General features: G+C 41.6%; 1 pseudogene; it reads left to right on the top strand.

Moving 5' to 3' along the window:
• The first annotated feature begins 3,163 nt into the window (after positions 1-3,163).
• LOC130843087 (leptin receptor gene-related protein-like) lies at positions 3,164-3,554 on the top strand (annotated as a pseudogene).
• The last annotated feature ends 17,050 nt before the right edge of the window (positions 3,555-20,604 follow it).

The raw sequence follows: 20,604 nt of genomic DNA, 5'->3' as shown, positions 1-20,604 counted from the left end.
TGATGTCTCATTCATTTTCCCCCAACGTGGAGAACTACACAGAAAAGCAGCCTAGGACCGAAGAACATGAATGGATCCGGAGCAGGGAGCAGGTCCCCCCTGGCAACCTCAGGAAAGTGTATTGATTATCAATGCTGTTTATGGAAATATTTACAATCCAAAGGGGAAAGTGATGAAAAAATATTCATAATTGAAGTATGGGGAAATCCTTCTGGCTTACACATGATTACATTTACACTTTAGGCTAACCAAAACAGCCTGCTTGTGGCCTGTTACACACGCGTTGTACATCTGCCTTAGCCATGAAAAAATTATTACATAAAAAATAAAAATAAAAATAAAAATAAAAATGGAATAGCCGTGGTTCAGACATTCAAAGTTGAGTTAAATGGGCATTGTGGATGTGGGTTCAGACACATTCCGAATATTACTGAAAACTTGAGTTGTCTAAACCTTATTAGACTTTAGGACACCATCAGCCATTGTCAAAATGATATCTGCTGGCAGCTGCCACCTGCAAGGTTATGATCTCAAGGTCTTCTTGGTACTATGAAACCTTTCTCCTACTTTAAAAACAGGCATGGCAAATGAGACAGCTCAAGCTATAGCATCCCAGCCAAAGACCACTTCCTTAATAAAGATATATGAAAAGGAAATTTTCCAAAACTCATTTTCCTGGTTGCCACACAGAATCAGAGGACCCTTCTGAAAAATATGACAAAATGTATTTTACCCATTATCCCCATTGTAATATGTCTAATAGTTTTCAAATGTCTGTCCAGGTGCTATGACAAAGCAATAAGAGGCAAACACAAATTTCCCAAGAGCAAATATGGATGCTAAACTTTGAACTCGAGATTACTTCCCACACTGTGTCCATTCCCAAATCAGGTAGGACCACTCCTGAAGGAATTGTAACTGAGCAGGACTCTAAGAGGCCCTCCCAGAATAGACCGCCACCCATGTCCTCCGCCTGCCTTAAGTCTGTAAAAAATCTTTAGTCAAAGAATGAATTGAGTCCAAGTGATGAGAAAACAGACAAAGAAAGGAAAAGAGTCAAGCAAGACAAACGAATAATACTTTAGGCATTACACAAAGTCAAGGATCTTTAAATCTACCCCAAAGACTGTAGATGATATTCTCACCCATGTCCTTTGACCTGATTTGCGGATACTGAAAGCCCTACCCGGTGGAAGACGTTCACTGTATGCTGCCCTTAAGCACGTAGACCCCAGACCAGTTGGAAGCAGACGTTTGATGACGCTGACTCCCCATAAGCTCAGCACCAACCCATCAGAAGACTGTCCACGAGCTGACTAGGCCCTGCTCCTTGAACACTACAGGACTCCTCACTACACCCTCCAGGATGGGATACACAGACTCAAAGCCGCTAGTCCACGTGCCTCCTTGGCTAGCAAAGCTAGAAAGGTATTTCTTTCTACGTCACCCGAAACTCTGTCTCTGAGATAAAATTGGCGCCAGGGCGCAGAGGACAAATTCTGGTAACGAGAAGTGGTGGGAACCCAGCAGCAGCGGGAAGGACAGCGCCCTGGTTGGGGCTGAGGGCTGGGCCAGTTTCCTAGGGCAAAACCTGGAGCGGAGTCCTGAGGAGGCGTGTCGGGGGGGAGCAGGGCCGGCGCTGTGGGTGCAGACCTGGGAGCTCAGGGAGGCCGGTTCCCCATCTGAGCGGAGGGGGCAGAGAGGCCTTGGTGGCCTCGAGGGGAGTCGGGGATGCACAGGGTCCTCGCTTCATTGGCCTTCTTCAAGTCCCCTGGGCTGGAGTCCAGAAGCCCTTTTCTGACACCCTCATGCTCAAGTCCCTTCTTTTCTTTAATTTTTAAAATAAAGACTTATTGTATTTTTTACAATGTTTTAAGGCTACTTTCCATTTACAGGTATTTCAAAATATGCCTCACATTGGTCAGAACATCCATCATCCAAAAATGGAGAAACAATAAATGCCGGAGAGGGTGTGGAGAAAAGTGCAGGAGCCCTCCTGCACTGTTGGTGGGAAAGTAAATTGGTACAGCCACTGTGGAGAACAGTAGGGAGGTTCCTTAAAAAACTAAAAATAGAACTACCATATGAACCAGCAACCCCACTGCTGGGCATACACCTGGAGAAAACCATAATTTAAAAAGATACATGTGCCACAATGCTCACTGCAGCACTGTTTCCAATAGCCCGGACATGGAAGCAACCTAAATGTCCTTTGACATATGAATGAAGAAGATGTGGCACATATATACCCTGGAATATTACTCAGCCTTAAAAAGGAAGGAAACTGAGTTATTGTAGGGAGGTGGATGGACCTAGAGTCTGTCATACTGAGTGAAGTAAATTAGAAACAGAAAAACTAATACCATATGCGAACACATGTATATGGACTCTAGAAAACTAACACTGATGAACCTAGTGGCAGGGCAGGAATAGAGACGCACAGAAGACACAGTGGGGGGTGGGGAAGCTGGGACAACTTGCGAGAGTAGCGCTGATGTATACATCCTACCAAATGTGAAATAGATAGCGAATGGGAAGCTGCTGCACAGCACAGGGAGATCAGCTCCCTGCTTTGTGAAGACCTAAAGGGGTGGGATAGGGAGGGTGAGAGGGAGGCTCACCAGGGAGGGGATGTGGGGATATATGCATACATATAGCTGATTCACTTTGGTGTACAGCAGAAACTAACACAATACTGTAAAACAAGTATACTCTAATAAAGATGAAAAACAATTTTTTAAAGGTTCCCAATATTCCTTGCATTGTGCGATGAACACATCCTTGAGCCCATCTTGCAATACGTTGCGCCCTCCCCTCCCCGGCTCCTGTAGTGTTCCTCCCCACCCCGCACTGGCAGCCGCTCCTTTCTTGAATATATCTGTGAGTCTGCTTCTTCCTCGTTGTGTACACTAATGTTTTGTATTTTGTCACATTCCACACGTACCTGATATCATACCTTGGTATCGTATATACTTGAAAAAGGAGGTAAAGTGCAGAAACACCTAGAAAAGTGACCTTAACCCTGACTGAGTCAAGAATGAGGAAAAGGAGTGGCCCTATGAACCACAAGAGATGGTGTTGTACTTTAGACCTGGCAAAAAAGATAGACCAGCCCTGGCAGGAAGCCGGAAGCAGCCGCGGCCCCCGCTCGGGAGACCTGGCTGGCGTTAAAGCTCTCGTGGCGTCATCTTTCAGAGGGGCTATTGGGTGACTTTTCTTATGCTGGGATGTGCCTTAGAGGATTATGGCATTTACTGGCCCTTGTTTGTCCTGCTGTTCCACGCCATCTCGCCCAGCCCGTAATTTCATTGCCAAAGGAGCGACGTATGACGGCGATGCAACAAGTAGTGCCTGTCGGCAACGGGCGTGTTTTTTCACTACTGGAATTGTTGTTTCTGCCTTTGGATTTCCTGTTTTTCTTGCTCGTGTGGCTGTGATCAGATGGGGAGCCTGTGGCCTGGTACTGGCAAGGCAAGGCAGTGATTTTGCTTACAATTCAAGGTTTCTTCCTTGTATTTGGAAGAGGAGATGATTTTAGCTGGGAGCAGTGGTAGCATGCGCTTTGTTTTGATAAAATGCATTGAATTTCTTAGAATTCATACTGTACGTAAATGTGTGCCCATGTGGCCTTTTCCTGTGAAATGTAATATGCTGGGTTTTTTTTTACACCTTTGTAATCATGTTCACTTTAAGGAGGACTACATAAGGAAAGGGTAGTTTTACCCCCAGCCAGTAGACCTCTCCATTTACTCAAGTTGAATTATGCTATTTGTGTAGCTGTTCCTATAGTCACGGTGCTCTTAGAAAATATGTTAACACAGTCTTGTAGACTGTTGCTCCCTCAGTGTGCTGCATCTCCACCTTCCGCCCAGGGGTGTGCCTGGGTGGGCGCAGAGCACCGGAGCTGTCTCAGCTCTGCTCAGGACTGCCGAGATATGCTTGTGGCCCAAAGAGACGGAGGCGGCTCCCTCTGTGTGTTGCAGACTCTTGCTTCTCCAAGCGTGGTCCAAGAACATCCAGATCTTGAAGTGTGGTCCATAGGAGCTTATTACAAATGCGGAATCTGAGGCCCCACCCCCAACCCAGTGCATTTTGATGTGATCCCAAGGGAATCGTATGCACGTTCAAGTTTGAGACGCTCTGTCATGGGGGAATAAGCATTGCCTTCCCCTTGGCTGAACCACTTAACCACTCTGGTGTTAGCTACTTGTAAACACTGTTTCTCCTGCCCCTTATGCGGAGGCCTAGTTCAGACTCTCCTTGGTGTTTGTGAAATGTCCTAACCTATCATTTGTAAGCTGTTCCTCAGGTCTGGGAAGTGTTCTCAGTAGGGAACAGCGGTGGCTTCACGTTTTCGAAAGGCAGTGGCTGTCCTCGCAGTGCTGGGGCGACAGAGCCCCACCCCGGGAGGCAGGGGAGGGAGGCTGGGCTGGAACTGGCCCCTGCTTTAGCAGGCTGGGGAAGAATGGATAAGTAACACTGTTTAATTTCCCTTTATAATCTGACATTTCTCCTCAGTTCCTTCTCTCTGCTGCCCCCCACCCACCCTCACCAGCTCCACCAGCCCCTCACCCCCACAAACACACACACTCCCAGCAGTTCTGATTTGCCCTCACTTCTTCGTGGCTCAGCTTCTCCTTTCTGTAGAGACATGGAGCCAAGTAAGCCAGCAGAGGGGGAGCTGCTTAATTTTATTGACATGTGATGTACTTGTTGTCTTTCATGTCCTGTAGGACTTTTAAAATATATGTATGTAACACTTTATGCTACTTTTAAATGAAGCGCTGAGAATTCATGTCATACTGGGTCATGTAATCACAGTTTTCCTGGTTCAAGTTTTTGTCCAAGACCTATCAAGAAAGGGAAATATGGGAACTAGAACCACTTGATTAGAATATAAGCAATGACTGTAAAGCATTGTTAATGTGTGATAACTGACATACATTCCCAACACTGAAACCTTGAAGTTTATAACCCCTCCACGTTCTGGAATGATGCTGGGATCAGGAGAAGATAAGAGCGATACTAAAACAGTAATGTGCAGAGTGATATTTGAGCCTTGGGCATGATTTAATGTTTTCAATGTTCTATGTATGTATAGAATTGTTAAAGTTGTTGTTTCCAATATTTATATTAGAAAGATTACACAGACACTTTATAACTTTAACCAGCATTTTTAATAACACTTGCACTTACTGTAATGTAATAAATTTCACTTTTAACAGAAAAGAAAAAAAAATACACCAAACCTTGATTGACAGCCATGCTTTACAAACATTCAAGAAAACTTAATTCTGCTCTTACACAGTCTTTGTCATACACACTAGATTTTCGTATATTGTCAGATTCCCCATAGAAGTGATATCATTCATACTTGAAAAGGAAGATACAATGAAGAAACACCTACAAAAGTGAACTTCACCCAGACTGAGTCAAGAATGAAGAAAAGAAGGAGTGGTCGTATTAGCCACAAAAGAGATAGGGTTCTCTTTTTAAACCTTCCAGAAATGAGTCCACTAAGCCTTGACTGACAGGGTTGTCTTACAACATTCCATGGACTAAACACATAATTTTGACATGTAAAAGGAGAACAAATGACCTTATCTACAAAACTGAGATGGAGACACACATGTGCAAAGCAGTCTGATGGTTACCGGGGGAAGGGGATGGGGAGGGATGAATTGGAAGACTGTGATTGACATGTTAGACGCTCATGTATATAAAATAGACAATAAGGACCTATGTATAGCACAGGGAACTCTGTTCAATACTCTGTAAGGGCTCATATGGGAAAAGAATCTAAAGAAGAGTGGATACATGTATATGTATAACTGATTGACTGTGCTGTACACCTGAAACTCACCCAACATTTTACATCAACTCCACTCCAATAACATTTGTTTAAAAAGGAAAACAAAGCAACAAAACTTTACCTGAGAAAGAAAATATAGGTGAAAGCAAAATACTCAGTGGCTGGTTTATATGTATTACAAAAAAGAAAAAGACAAAAGACAAAAACACAAAGACAGAGATGGTTCTGTGAAAGCAAACTTCTGGCAGGATTCTGAAGAGAAGACGAGACTGGGCAGGGTGAGCCAGGCTAGGAGTGAAAAGGAAACAACGACAGACAACAGACAAGAGGTGGACTTTATGAGCATCCTTACTGCAAGTACGTGAAGATGAAGACTGAATGAATAAACACCTGCAAAAATAACCTGAAACCAGAGCGAGTCAAGAAGGAAGAAAAGCAGGAGTAGCCCTATGAACCACAAAAGAGATGCTGTATGTTGCACAGAAGAAGATACACCAAACCTTGAGTGAAAGCTGTGTTTTGCAAACATTTAAAGCACAATTAACCCTACTCTTACACATAGTCTTTGTTAGATACCCTATCTTTTCATATTTTGTCACATTCCACATACAGGTGTTATCATACAGTGATATCATACACACTTGCAAAGGAGGATAAAATGAAGAAAGAACTGCAAAAGTGAACTTAAAGCAGATTTAGTCAAGAAAAAAGAAAGCAGCAGTAGCCCCATGAAGCACAAAAGAGATGGGGTTCACTTCTAAACCTTGCAAAAAAGGACACATCAAACCTTGATTGACAGCTGTGTTTTACAAACTTTCAAGAACAATTAGTTCTGCTCTTACACAGTCTTAAAAGATAGAAGAGAGAGAACAGTGCCCCTGCTCTTACTGTCAAGTAGCATAACCTTGACCCCCAAACCAGAAACAACACATAGAGAAAAAAATAAGAGACCAATATCAACACATATGAACACCGCACGGGAAGAGTCAACTGAATCCAGCCATGAATGTAAAAGAGAATGTGCGTGACATGTGGATTCTCTTCCAGGAATATAGTTAGTTTAACAGAATGAAATCACTGTAACTCACAGCATTCATGGCGTCAAGGAGGGGAACTATATGAACTTTGCAAAAACATGCTTTAAAAAACCCTCTACCTAAAATCCATTTCCAGTTTATGTTAAAAACCCAGGAAAATGGACCAGAACCCTATGGTCCTTGCCCCCCATGTCCTCTGCCTGCCTTTTATCTTTCAAAAACCTGTAGTCAAAGAATAATTTTCATCAGAGGAGTGAGAAAATGCAGAAAGAAAACAGTCAAAGGAGACCAAATAATAAGAGTGTAGTCGTTACCATAGCCAAGGACTTTAAGTTCCCTCTCAAGGGCTGCAGATAATATTCTGAGCCATAGCCTGGAAGATTGTGATTGACATGTACACACTAATGTATATAAAATATAAAATATACACTAGTGTGTCTGTCTTAGTGTTTCAGCATCTGCAAGACAGCAAATGCTGAAACGCCCACCAGGTGGAGACATTCACTCCATGATGACCAGGCTGGAGCCATGACAGAAGCTGCCAGGACTCCAAGCACTGGCTTGAAGAAATAGAAACAAATCGACCCCGGAACTGATGATTAACGGTACATAAGACAAACACGAGGACGTTCGTAAGACCACCAATGACCGATGTCGCAAAGACTGTCAGAGCTGAGTGCTGTTTTGCATGTAGCCCCCTCCCTCAGCCTATAAAAGCTCTTGCCCACTGATGGGGGTGCGGGGTGAATAGGAGTGGATAGGAGTCCGCCCTCCCCACTGGTTACCAGCGTCCAAAATAAAGCAAACTTTGGGATTCCCCTGGTGGTCCCGTGGCTAAGACTCTGCACTCCCAGAACAGGGGGGCCAGGTTCGATCCCTGAGGGGGGAGCTAGATCCCACATGTGTGCCTCAACTAAGACCCGGTACAGCATAAAGAAATAAACACGTGCATACACACAGAAAAAGTAAAGCAAACTTTCTTTTCCAACAACCTTGCCTCTTTCTCAGCTTTTGAGCGGTGAGCAGCTGGACCCCACTTTTGCTTACACCAGCCAACAAGTAGGTTTCTGGTATGATCCTTAGGAATTTCTATGTATAGTACGATGTCATATGCCATCAGTGACAGTTTTCCCTCTTTTCCAATTTGGATTTTTTTTAGTTTTCTTCCCCTGATTGCTGTGGCTAGGACTTCCAAACCTATGTTGAATAAAAGTGGAGGGGGACTTCCCTGGTGGTCCCATGGTTAAGCCTCCACTCTTGCACTACAGGGGACATGGGTTCTATCCCTGGTCAAGGAACTAAGATCACACATGCTGAGCAGCACAGCCAGAAAGAAATGAAAGAAAGAAAGAAAGAAAGAAAGAAAGAAAGAAAGAAAGAAAGAAAGAACAGAGGAAGGAAGGAAAGAAGGGAGGAAAAGAAGAAAAAGTGGACAGAGTGGACATCCTTCCTCTTCATCTTAGGGAAAATACTTTCATTTTTTCATCATTGAAAATGATATTTGCTGTGCATTTTTTCTATATGGCCTTTATTTTGTTGAGGTAGATTCCCTCTATGCCCACTTTCTGGAGAGTTTTTATCAAAATAGGGTGTTCACTGGGATACCAAAATGTACACTCTAAATATATGCAGTTTATCTTATGTTAACTGCATCTCAATAAATGTTCTTAAAAAATAAATAAATAAATAAGTAAAACAGTAAAAAAAAAAAATGGGTGTTCAATTTTCGCAAAATCTTTCTCTGCATCTGTTGAGATGATCATATGGGGAAGAATCCTGGATTCTTTACCCCTCACTCTCTCCATATCCTAGAGTTCTGACAGGCTTGGCCCTGGCAACCTTTGCTGCAGTGCTTGCACCTGGACAAATGTCTTCTTGAGCAGCAGCCTACAAAGAAACTACAAGAGACTAAACATGACAAATACATGCACAGTTAGGGCAAATTATGAACAAGATACAAAGAGACCAAAAACCCAGCTGCCACTTCTGAGGTGGAGAACAAGAGCAGGGTCCTGGTCAGGACGCACCCCCAAGGGGGCGGGCAGACCACGCCAGCCACGCCTCCAGCCCCACCCCTGGACCCGCCCCACCCTCCCACATCTCAGGGGCCAGCTCCTTCCCCCAACAGACAGCAGACAAGGGGCTCTCTTCCTCCTGTCCCTCCCTCCTGCTGCACCACGAGCCCCAGAAAAGCCTTGACTGAATTTCTCGTCTTTCCTTGTATCAATGTCTGTTCACTAAGGCGTCCAAGAACCCTGCTCGGTCATATACTCTTCTGGGTTCCGCACACTCCTAGGTTGGCCCCAGCCTCCATATCATCCCCTCCTCCCTCCCTGCGTTCTAGATGCTTCGGTCCCCAATCCCCACCCCTCCCTGGGCCCTGCCTCCTTTGCAGCCTCCACTGTGGTCTCCATGCGTTTCCCCTCTTCACACATCTCAGCATCTTGCAAAGTCAGCTGAAGGACGATTTCGACTTTGGAGGTGGACATCAGCTTTCCTGCAGGGCTTCCCCAGATGCTGGAGGCCCCTCCCAGACCCGCTCGGAGAGCAATCCTGCCCTTCTGAGCCTGGTCCCAGCTGGACCCTGGAACGCCCGTCCTCAAGTCCTACGCTCTAGTCCTCACGCCAAGCCCGCACTTCATTGGCCTCTTCACGTCCCCGGGCTGCAGTCCAGGAACGCTTTTCGGACACCCTCCTGCTCAAGTCCCTTCCTTTTTGTACGTTTTAAAATAAAGATTTCTTTTACTGTCTACAATTCTTGACTGCTACTTTCCCTTTACAATTCTTTCAAAATGTGCCTCACGCTGGTCAGAATGACAGTCATCAAACAGTCTCGAATCCATAAACGCTGGAGAGGCTGTGGAGCAATGGGAAGCCTCCTGCACTGTTGCCAGGGCTGTGAAGTGATACAGCCACGATAGAGAACAGTATGGAGGCTCCTTAAAAAACTAAAAATAGAACTAGCTTATGAACCAGCAATCCCACTCCTGGGCATAGACCCTGAGGAAACCACAATCCAAAAAGAAACATGTACGGCAATGTTCACTGCAACACTATTTACAATAGCCAGACATGGAAGCAACCTAAATGCCCATCCACAGATGAATGGATAAGGAGGATGTGGCCCATACACACACTGGAATATTACTCTGCCATGAAAAGGGACAAAATTGAGTTATTTGTAGGGAGGTGGATGGACCTAGAGTCTGTCATACAGAGTGAAGTAAGCCAGAAAGAGAAAAACAAATACCATACGTTAATTCATATATATGGAATCTAAAAAAATGGTACTGATGAACCTAGTGACAGGGCAAGAAAACACATGCAGAAGTAGAGAACAGACATGAGGACACAGGGTAGGGGGCGAAGGGGAAGGTGGGACGAAGTGACAGAGTAGCATAGACATATATATACTACCAACTGTAAAATAGATAGCCAGTGGGAAACTGCTGTATAACAAAGGGAGTTCAACTCCATGATGGACGATGCCTTAGGGAGCCTGGACGGGGAGGGTGGGGGGGAGACCAGGGAGGGAGGGAATACGGGGATATGTGTATAAACACAGATGATTGAACTTGCTGTACCTCAAAAAAAAAAAAGTAAATTAAAAAAAAAACAGCTAAAGAATGACCCAGATTGCAGAATTCGAACATTGGTCTGGGCCTGGTAAAAGTATTTTTTAAAACAGCTAAAGAATGACCCAGATTGTGTAATTCTTGCCTTCGTCCGTGGCTGTGCAATGCCTATGCCCATTGAAACACTGCTATGTTGTGCTGCACACATCCTAGGTACAAGAACTTTTTGTATAAAAACTAAAGAATGACCCAGATTGTGTAATTCTTGAAGGGCTCTTTGGTTGGAATTGCCTAAGCATATTGAAACTGTACTGTGTTTTGCTGCAAACATCCTAGCTACAAGTAGTTTTAGTAGAACAGCTAAAGAATGTCCCAGATTGTGTAATTCTTGGAGGGCTCTTTGGCTGGTAAGTTACTCAGCCCAGTGACTTACTGCTGTTTTTTTTTCTTTGCAGCAACAGTTTATCGAGTAGTGTCATATTTGGTTTCACACCCTCATTCGCCAGATCCACTGCCTCTGTGAAAAGGTCACATTGCCTTCCGTCCCAGGATAGAAATTCAGGACTGCATTCAAAGGAGCAGTTGCACCTCAGATTTTATCATGGAATTACTTACTTTGTTTATCAAGGACAAGGCAATGGAAATTCTAACAAGGATGGTGATTAAATTCCTCACAGAGATGGTAGTGAATTTTATAGAAGAAAGATTAATGATGCATGGAACACAGCAGGCTTTGACACCCTTTCACCGGTTGGTGACATGTGCTGTCACAGAGATGCTGCTATTTGTACTACTCAAGAAAGCTTCAGTGGTCTACAACCGGTTGGGCATAAATTGTCTACAAAAGAAGGTCATATATGTCTTTAAAAACATGTTTTGAGGAAGAAGACGCCTGAGGAGGTGGCTGCGACCACCCAGGCATGGGCCAGTTTGGACTGGTTGGTGGAGCCACGGTGGCGAGAACTGGTTGGATCCAGTAAAATATTGAAACAATCCAAGTGTCCACGGCTAAGAGAAGGGTTGAATAAAACATGGTACATGCCCCCTTTGAAGTTTGAAAAATTGTGGCAGATCTACATGTCCTGATACGGAAAGATCTTCGAGACACATAGACTGAATATTCGTCTAATCCAATACTTGGACATTAGTCTGAGGCTTGGACAGTCTTCTATAAACACCTCTATCACCAGGACAAGCAACCCCAAAAGCTTGGACAACCATGAGGAAACAAAGAAACACCATGCAGGCAAAGGAGCAGGAAAAAAACCCACAAGACAAAATAAATGAGGAGGAAATAGGAAAAATGCCTGAAAAAGAATTTAGAGTAATGATAGTAAAAATGATACAAAATCTCGATAACAAATTAGAGAAAGTACAAGAAACAGTTCATAAGAACTCAGAAAAACAAACAGCAATGGATAACAAAATAACTGAAATTAAAAATACTCTAGATGCTCTAACCAGCAGAATGACTGAGGCAGAAGAACGAATAAGTGAGTTGGAAGATAGAATGGAAGAAATAAACGCCACAGAGCAGGAAAAAGATAAAAAAATAAAAAGACTAGAAGACAGCCTCAGAGACCTCAGTGATAACCTTAAACGTACCAACATTCGAATTATAGGCATCCCAGAAGAAGAAGAAAACAAGAAAGGGTCTGTGAAAATATTTGAAGAGGTTCTAGTGGAAAACTTCCCCAACATGGGAAAGGAAATAATGAACCAAGTCCAAGAAGCACAGAGAGTCCCATACAGAATAAACCCAAGGAGAAATACACCAAGACACATATTAATCAAACTAACGACAATTCAACACAAAGAAAAAATATTAAAAGCAGCAAGAGAAAAGCAACAAACAACATATAAGGGAAAACCCATCAGGATAACAGCTGACCTTTCTACAGAAACTCTGCAGGCCAGAAGGGAATGGCAGGATATACTGAAAGTCCTGAAAGAGAGAAACCTACAGCCAAGAATACTTTACCCAGCAAGAATCTCATTCAGATTTGAGGGAGAAATCAAAAGCTTTCCAGACAAGCAAAAGTTAAGAGAATTCAGCACCACCAAACCAGCCTTACAACAAGTGCTAAAGGAACTTCTCTAAGTAGGAAACACAAGAAAAGGAAAACACCTACAAATACAAACCCAAAACAATTAAGAAAATGGTAATTGGAACACACGTGTCAATAATCACTTTAAATGTAAATGGATTAAATGCTCCAACCGAAAGACACAGACTGGCTGAATGGATACAAAAACAAGACCCTTCTATATGCTGCCTACAAGAAACCCACTTCAGACCAAGGGATACATATAGACTGAAAGTGAAGGGATGGAAAAAGATATTCCATGCAAATGGAAGTCAAAAGAAAGCTGGAGTAGCAATACTCATATCAGACAAATTAGACTTGAAAGTAAAGACTATTAAAAGAGACAAGGAAGGGCACTACATAATGATCAAGGGATCCATCCAAGAAGAACATATCACAATGGTAAATATCTATGCCCCCAATATAGGAGCACCTCAATACATAAGGCAAATGCTAACAGCTATAAAAGGGGACATCGACAGGAACACAATTATAGTGGGAGACTTGAACACCCCACTTACATCAATGGACAGATCATCCAAACAGAAAATAAATAAAGACACACAAGCTTTAAATGACACATTAGACCATCTCGACTTAATTGATATTTATAGGACATTCCATCCAAAAACGACAGACTACACTTTCTTCTCAAGTGCACACGGAACATTTTCCAGGATAGATCACATCTTGGGTCACAAATCAAACCTCAGCAAATTCAAGAAAATTGAAATCATATTGAGCATCTTCTCAGACCACAACGCCATGAGACTAGATATCAATTACAGGAAAAAAACTGCAAAAAATACAAACACATGGAGGCTAAACAATTCACTATTAAACAACCAAGGAATCACTACAGAAATCAAAGAGGAAATCAAAAAGTATCTAGAAACAAATGACAACGAAAACACAACAACCCAAAACCTATGGGACGCAGCAAAAGCAGTTCTAAGAGGGAAGTTTATAGCAATACAGTCCTACCTTAAGAAACAAGAAAATGATCGAATAAACAACCTAACCTTACACCTCAAACAACTAGAGAAAGAAGAACAAAGAAACCCCAAAGTGAGCAGAAGGAAAGAAATCGTAAAGATCAGAGCAGAAATAAATGAAAAAGAAAGGAAAGAAACCATAAGAAAAATAAATAAAACTAAAAGCTGGTTCTTTGAGAAGATTAACAAAATTGATAAACCATTAGCCAGACTCATCAAGAAAAAAAGGGAGAAGATGCAAATCAACAGAATTAGAAATGAAAAAGGAGAAATCACAACGGACACCTCAGAAATACAAAACATCATGAGAGACTACTACAAGCAACTATATGCCAATCAATTGGATAACCTGGAAGAAATGGATACATTCTTAGAAAAATACAATCTTCCAAGACTGAACCAGGAAGAAATAGAAACCATGAACAGACCAATCACAAGTACAGAAATTGAGGCAGTGATTAAAAATCTCCCAACACACAAAAGCCCAGGACCAGATGGATTCACAGGCGATTCTATCAAACATTTCGAGAAGAGTTAACACCTATCCTTCTCAAACTCTTCCAAAATATTGCAGAAGGCAGAGCACTCCCAAACTCATTCTATGAGGCTACCATCACCCTGATACCAAAACCAGGCAAAGATGTCACAAAAAAAGAAAACTACAGACCAATATCACTGATGAATATAGATGCAAAAATCCTCAACAAAATACTAGCGAACAGACTGCAACAGCACATTAAAAAAATCATACACCACGATCAAGTGGGGTTTATCCCTGGGATGCAAGGATTCTTCAATATACGCAAATCAATCAATGTGATACATCATATCAACAAATTGAAGGATAAAAACCATATGATCATTTCAATAGATGCAGAAAAAGCTTTTGACAAAGTTCAACATCCATTTATGATAAAAGCTCTCCAGAAAATGGGCATAGAAGGAAATTACCTCAACATCATAAAAGCCATATATGACAAACCAAAAGCCAACATTGTTCTCAATGGAGAAAAACTGGAAGAATTCCCTCTAAGAACAGGAACAAGACAAGGGTGTCCACTCTCACCACTGTTATTCAACATAGTTTTGGAAGTGTTAGCCACAGCAATCAGAGAAGAAAAAGAAATTAAAGGAATCCAAATTGGAAAAGAAGAAGTAAAATTATCACTCTTTGCAGATGACATGATACTATATATAGAAAACCCTAAAGACTCTACCAGAAAACTGCTAGCACTCATTGATGAGTTTAGTAAAGTAGCAGGATACAAAATTAATGCACAGAAATCTCTTGCATTCCTATACACTAACAACGGAAGAGCAGAAAGAGAAATTAAGGAAACTCTCCCATTCACCATTGCAACCAAAAGAATAAAATACCTAGGAATAAACCTGCCTAAGGAGGCAAAAGATCTGTATGCAGAAAACTTTAAGACATTGATGAAAGAAATCAAAGATGACATAAACAGATGGAGGGATATACCATGTTCCTGGATTGGAAGAATCAACATCGTGAAAATGACTGTACTACCCAAAGCAATTTACAGATTTAATGCAATCCCGATCAGATTACCAATGGCATTTTTCACAGAACTAGAGCAAGAAATCTTACGATTTGTATGGAAACGCAAAAGACCCCGAATAGCCAAAGCAATCTTGAGAAGGAAAAATGGAGTTGGTGGAATCAGGCTTCCTGACTTCAAACTATACTACAAGGCCATAGTGATCAAGACAGTATGGTACTGGCACAAAAATAGAAAGGACGATCAATGGAACAGAATAGAGAACTCACAAGTAAGCCCAAAAACATATGGGCACCTTATCTTTGACAAAGGAGGCACGAGTATACAATGGAAAAAAGACAGCCTCTTCAATAAGTGGTGTTGGGAAAATTGGACAGCAACATGTAAAAGAATGAAATTAGAACACTTCCTAACACCATACACAAAAATAAACTCCAAATGGATTAAAGACCTACATATAAGGCCAGACACTATCAAACTCCTAGAGGAAAACATAGGCAGAACACTCTTTGACATACATCAAAGCAACATCCTTTTTGACCCACCTCCTAGAATCATGGAAATAAAATCAAGAATAAACGAATGGGACCTCATGAAACTTAAAAGCTTTTGCACAGCAAAAGAAACCATAAACAAGACTAAAAGGCAACCCTCAGAATGGGAAAAAATAATTGCCTATGAAACAACGGACAAAGGATTAACCTCCAAAATATACAAGCAGCTCATGCAGCTTCACACCAAAAAAGCAAATAACCCAATCCACAAATGGGCAGAAGACCTAAATAGACATTTCTCCAAAGAAGACATACAGATGGCCAACAAACACATGAAAAGATGCTCAACATCACTCATCATCAGAGAAATGCAAGTCAAAGCCACAATGAGGTATCACCTCACACCAATCAGAATGGCCATCATCACAAAGTCTGGAAACAACAAATGTTGGAGAGGGTGTGGAGAAAAGGGAACTCTCCTGCACTGTTGGTGGGACTGTAAGTTGGTACAGCCACTATGGAAAACAATTTGGAGGTTCCTTAAAAAACTACAAATAGAACTACCATATGATCCAGTCATCCCACTCCTGGGCATATACCCAAAGAAAACCATAATCCCAAAAGAAACTTGTACCATAATGTTTATTGCAGCACTCTTTACAATAGCCAGGACATGGAAGCAACCTAAATGCCCATCAACAAATGAATGGATACAGAAGATGTGGCATATATATACAATGGAATATTACTCAGCTATAAAAAGGGATGAGATGGAGCTATATGTAATGAGGTGGATAGAACTACAATCTGTCATACAGAGTGAAGTAAGTCAGAAAGAGAAAGACAAATATTGTATGCTAACTCACATATACGGAATCTAAAAATGGTACTGATGAACTCAGTGACAAGAACAGGGAAGCAGATACAGGGAATGGACTGGAGAACTCGAGGTATGGGAGGGGGCGGGGGGTGAAGGGGAAACTGAGAAGAAGCGGGAGAGTAGTACAGACATATATATACTACCAACTGTAAAATAGTCAGTGGGAAGTTGTTGTATAACAAAGGGAGTCCAACTCGAGGATGGAAGATGCCTTAGAGGACTGGGGCAGGGAGGGTGGGGGGGAATCGGGGGGGGGCGTCAAGGAAGGGAGGGAATATGGGGATATGTGTATAAAAACAGTTGATTGAACCTGGTGTACACCCAAAAAAAATAAAATAATAATAAAAGGTCAAAAAAAAAAAAAAAACAAAACATGTTTTGTCGCCAACCGGCAGAACTCACAGATGTCACTGTGGTTTAATTTCTATGTATACATATCTGTTCAGTATCTATGCTATCCTTAGGAAATCTGAGAAGATAAAATAATGTATTACTGTATAAGAGGAGCCGTCATGGAGGGATGTTGACAGCAGAGATTTTGGATTGCGTATGGATTAGAAATCCCAACTCCGCCCGCTGAAGAAGGCCATTTGAAGAAGACTGACTTGAAAGCAGGGAAATGTCTCTAACATGATGATCTTGACGGTCAGAAGACACTGATTACTATGTTGGCTTCTTGTGGTTCTTAAAATGCCGTTTCCGCAAACACGCGAAAAAGTTAGAAACCAAACCTTTGCTCTCACCGGCAACATCCTAAACGTGCCCTCCTCACAATGAATAGACTTGACCCTGGACAAATAAAGGATTCCCGACCTGTACTGTGGTCTCACGCCTGGTTCTGTGCTGATCTTTTTCTTTTGCTTGGGGGAGTCTCCAGCTGGGCTCAGAGCAGGGGAGGGGCCCGATTGTAACTGAGCAGGACTCTAGGAGGCCTCCGCAGTATAGCCCCCCACCTATGAACTTGACCTGCCTTTTCTGTGTAGAAATCTTGGTTCCAAAAACCAATTTATGGGCTTCCCGTAGTCCAGTGGTGAAGACTCTGTGCTTGCCCTGGCAACTGGGTAAATGCCCCAGTGGGCACTGTGAGGCCCCTTCCACCTTGTCTGTCTGGGCAACATTCGGTTCCCGTCTGAAGATTTTCCACTTTGGAAATCCCACGTGTAAGGTGCCACTTGGACTAAGGTCACAGGCTTAACAGGACTTGGAAGCAGCCACTCTGAGCTTTATGTTGTCTCCTTTTCCCCTGGTATAAGGCTTCGATCAGCTGGCGAGGTCTGGTTTGTGTCTGGTTCATGCAAGTCTAGTCAAAAATAGGAAGCACTTCTTGGATTCCATCTAACAGTCCCCTAGGAAACAGTTTTGCAGACTGCTCGACCTACAGTTAGAAACCTATAAATAAGCAATAAATGGTTTAACACCATGTGATCACAATTTTCTGTAGACTCTGGAGAAACCTGGTTGTGATGAATCTCTTTTGAAATTTCAAAACTGGTTACTTTTCCCAGAGCAGTTAGAGAAAGCTACTTTGACAAAATACTTTGTGGTTTTTTTGTTTGTTTTCTTTTGTTTTGTTTTTTCAGAACACTGACCCTGAGAGAACAAAAATATTCTTAGGAGAAAAGTCGAAGTCTATCAGGTCCTTGAAGTACAAACACAGCCCATGTTGCCTGGGGCATGAGGCTTGGGTTAATTAGAGAACTTAAAGTGAAGGTGGGGAAGGGCAGGTGTGGGAGGAAAGAAAAACAAGGCTTTTGACCTCAAGTGTGTCAGTTAGACTATTGTCACCACTGTTCATAAAGTGATAAGCTTAATTACACTGCCTGGTTCATGCAAGGGAAAAAGATGACACAGTGAGATCTGTTTGCCCGTGTGTAGGTTTGTCTGGGTATGTGTCTTTGTCTTTGGATAATATTAGTGAGGTTCATTGGTAAATGAGCTCTATTGAATTGACTTGAAGAAAAGTAAGCGCTTACAAATAAAATATTTCTACATCTGGAAAATATTCACTATTAACTCAATATCTGGTATAGAAGTCAGTTGTTTGTCATTTAAGTATGCAAATTAATACAGACATGTCTTTAGAGTCATCTACAGAAGTAAGTCATCAATGTTAAAATATACTTAATGTACTTAATGTACAACTTAATGTACAGCTTTCATTGTACCTAGGTACTTTTAATGTTTTCATGTACAACTTTCATTGGACCTAGGTAGTTTTAATGTTGATGACTTAATGGACAACTTAATGTACCACTTAATGTACAACTTTCATTGGACCTAGGTACACTGAGTGTCAATGAAGTCATATCTGTTGCAAAATTTGTCAGCAAGAAAATTAACTCAGTAGGATGATCTTGTCATAGGTCATAAACTAGAGATCAGTGGTAGACAAGCTTTTAGGTAAGCTCTCTCAAATGATGTTTTGTGTTTCTGGATTCTTAGTATTTTAAAAGTTGAGAGTTTTGCCACATTAAGTAAAATGATGAGAATTCATTGATGATCGACATCATTTTCAGATAAAATAGTGAAACATTAACTGCTGAACACATCTATGAATACTCAACCTCTGCCTTCTTCAGAAAAACCACTAAATATATTTGGGTTGATTGAACACATATCTTGTACCACATTCGAGAAAAATGGTGTTATGAAAAAAATGTATGTATTAAGAGTTATAAAACACGATCTGGTTTTGAAACACCATTTAATTACACATTTCTTGGTTTTGTAAAGGTTTTAGCGGTTAAAATTGTACTATGTATTTACCGCTAAGATTAAACGATAAGGGAAGCATTTCACTATGTAAAGGAAGCAAGACACGTGTTGTTGGCAAAAGAAGGTATAGAAACTAAAAATATGCTTTGTTGAGAGATAAAAGGAGAACAATTTTTCCCTAAAACTTGCTAATTTTGGATGGACAAAAACAAGGAACACATCATATAGAAACAGAAATTGATAAAAAGTTTTTAAAAGGGGCGGGGCTTTAAAAAGCATTTTGTACAGTGAGGATCAATGCAGATTAACTTAATGAGCTAAATGAACTTTATTATTAACACGAAGCTGGTAGAAGACTGAAATTTGGTTTTCTCTCTCTGCAAGAGAACAAAGATTTCCTGGAATACTGAGCTGCCTGTCACTCCCGATAGGAAGTTTCTTTTTCTAGCTAACTTTCTGAGTTTTCCAGAGGACCCCTGAGGCATCTCAGAGAGAAATATTAGATTAACTAGCATTACTTGGTATGTGGAAGTGCTTAAAAATCATTGTCAAATGAATGATAAGCCTTCTCAGGGTATCCTGGGATTGATGTTATTAATAGAGATAGTCTAAAAATTATGGAATTCCTACAATTCTGGTATGTCCTGAAATTACCAAGTCATAATTCTGGTGATTGTAACCAAGTTTCTTTATGGCTTACCTTGTGACCAGCTGTTTCATCAGGGCTCTCATTCTTTCTGTCATTTAGAGATAGGTATTGTTGTACTCTGATGCTTTTACAAAAGTGTTTCACCTCCGAGAAGATTCACAAGTAAAACCATCTTGACAAGCACTGGTCTCTGAAAAATGTCAGATTCTACCACTGCACTGGGTAAGAAATGTTAAAATCCTATAGAAAACCTGATGGCTTCATAAAACTGCTTAACAAGAAAGACAGCTAGTAAACTAGTAAACATGTTTATCATATTTATGGGTTTCTTGTCTGGAATATTACTGGTTTTGATCTGTGATTTCCAGATATAAGGAAGCCCTTGCCCTCAAGCTACTTATGATATGCAACAATGGAGTAAATTACCTCTGTGAGTAAAATTACAACATGTTTTCTTTTTTCTCTGCTGTGGTTCCTTCAGTAATTAGAGGTTCCTGGGTTCTGAGCAGCCTTATCAGGTAAATAAAAAAGACTGTCTCCTGACATGTGCAGGAATCTTCATATTTGGGGAATGTCCAGAAGAGACAAATCCAGCAAGGCAAAAATCTGATGGCACGCCTTTGGCATGGGTTTCCTAAGCCTGAAAGGGGATTTTTGTTTTTTTGTTTTTTTTTGCAGGCTTTCAGACTGAGACTCTTAAGGAATCCCAGCACAGCCAGTCTGAAAGAGCCCCTATGGTCAGCAGACCAGACTTATTTTAGAAACAAATGAGTCTTGGTTGAATGCTGCTGGATGGAGATGAGGGTCGTTTGTTTAAAGTGATCCTGTTTCAATAGATAG

Source organism: Hippopotamus amphibius, unplaced genomic scaffold (genome assembly GCF_030028045.1).
Source record: "Hippopotamus amphibius kiboko isolate mHipAmp2 unplaced genomic scaffold, mHipAmp2.hap2 scaffold_156, whole genome shotgun sequence".
In the NCBI taxonomy this organism is placed as follows: Eukaryota; Metazoa; Chordata; class Mammalia; order Artiodactyla; family Hippopotamidae; genus Hippopotamus; species Hippopotamus amphibius.
The sequence above is the reverse complement of the archived record's forward strand: the minus strand, read 5'-3'. Positions and strand labels throughout refer to the sequence as shown.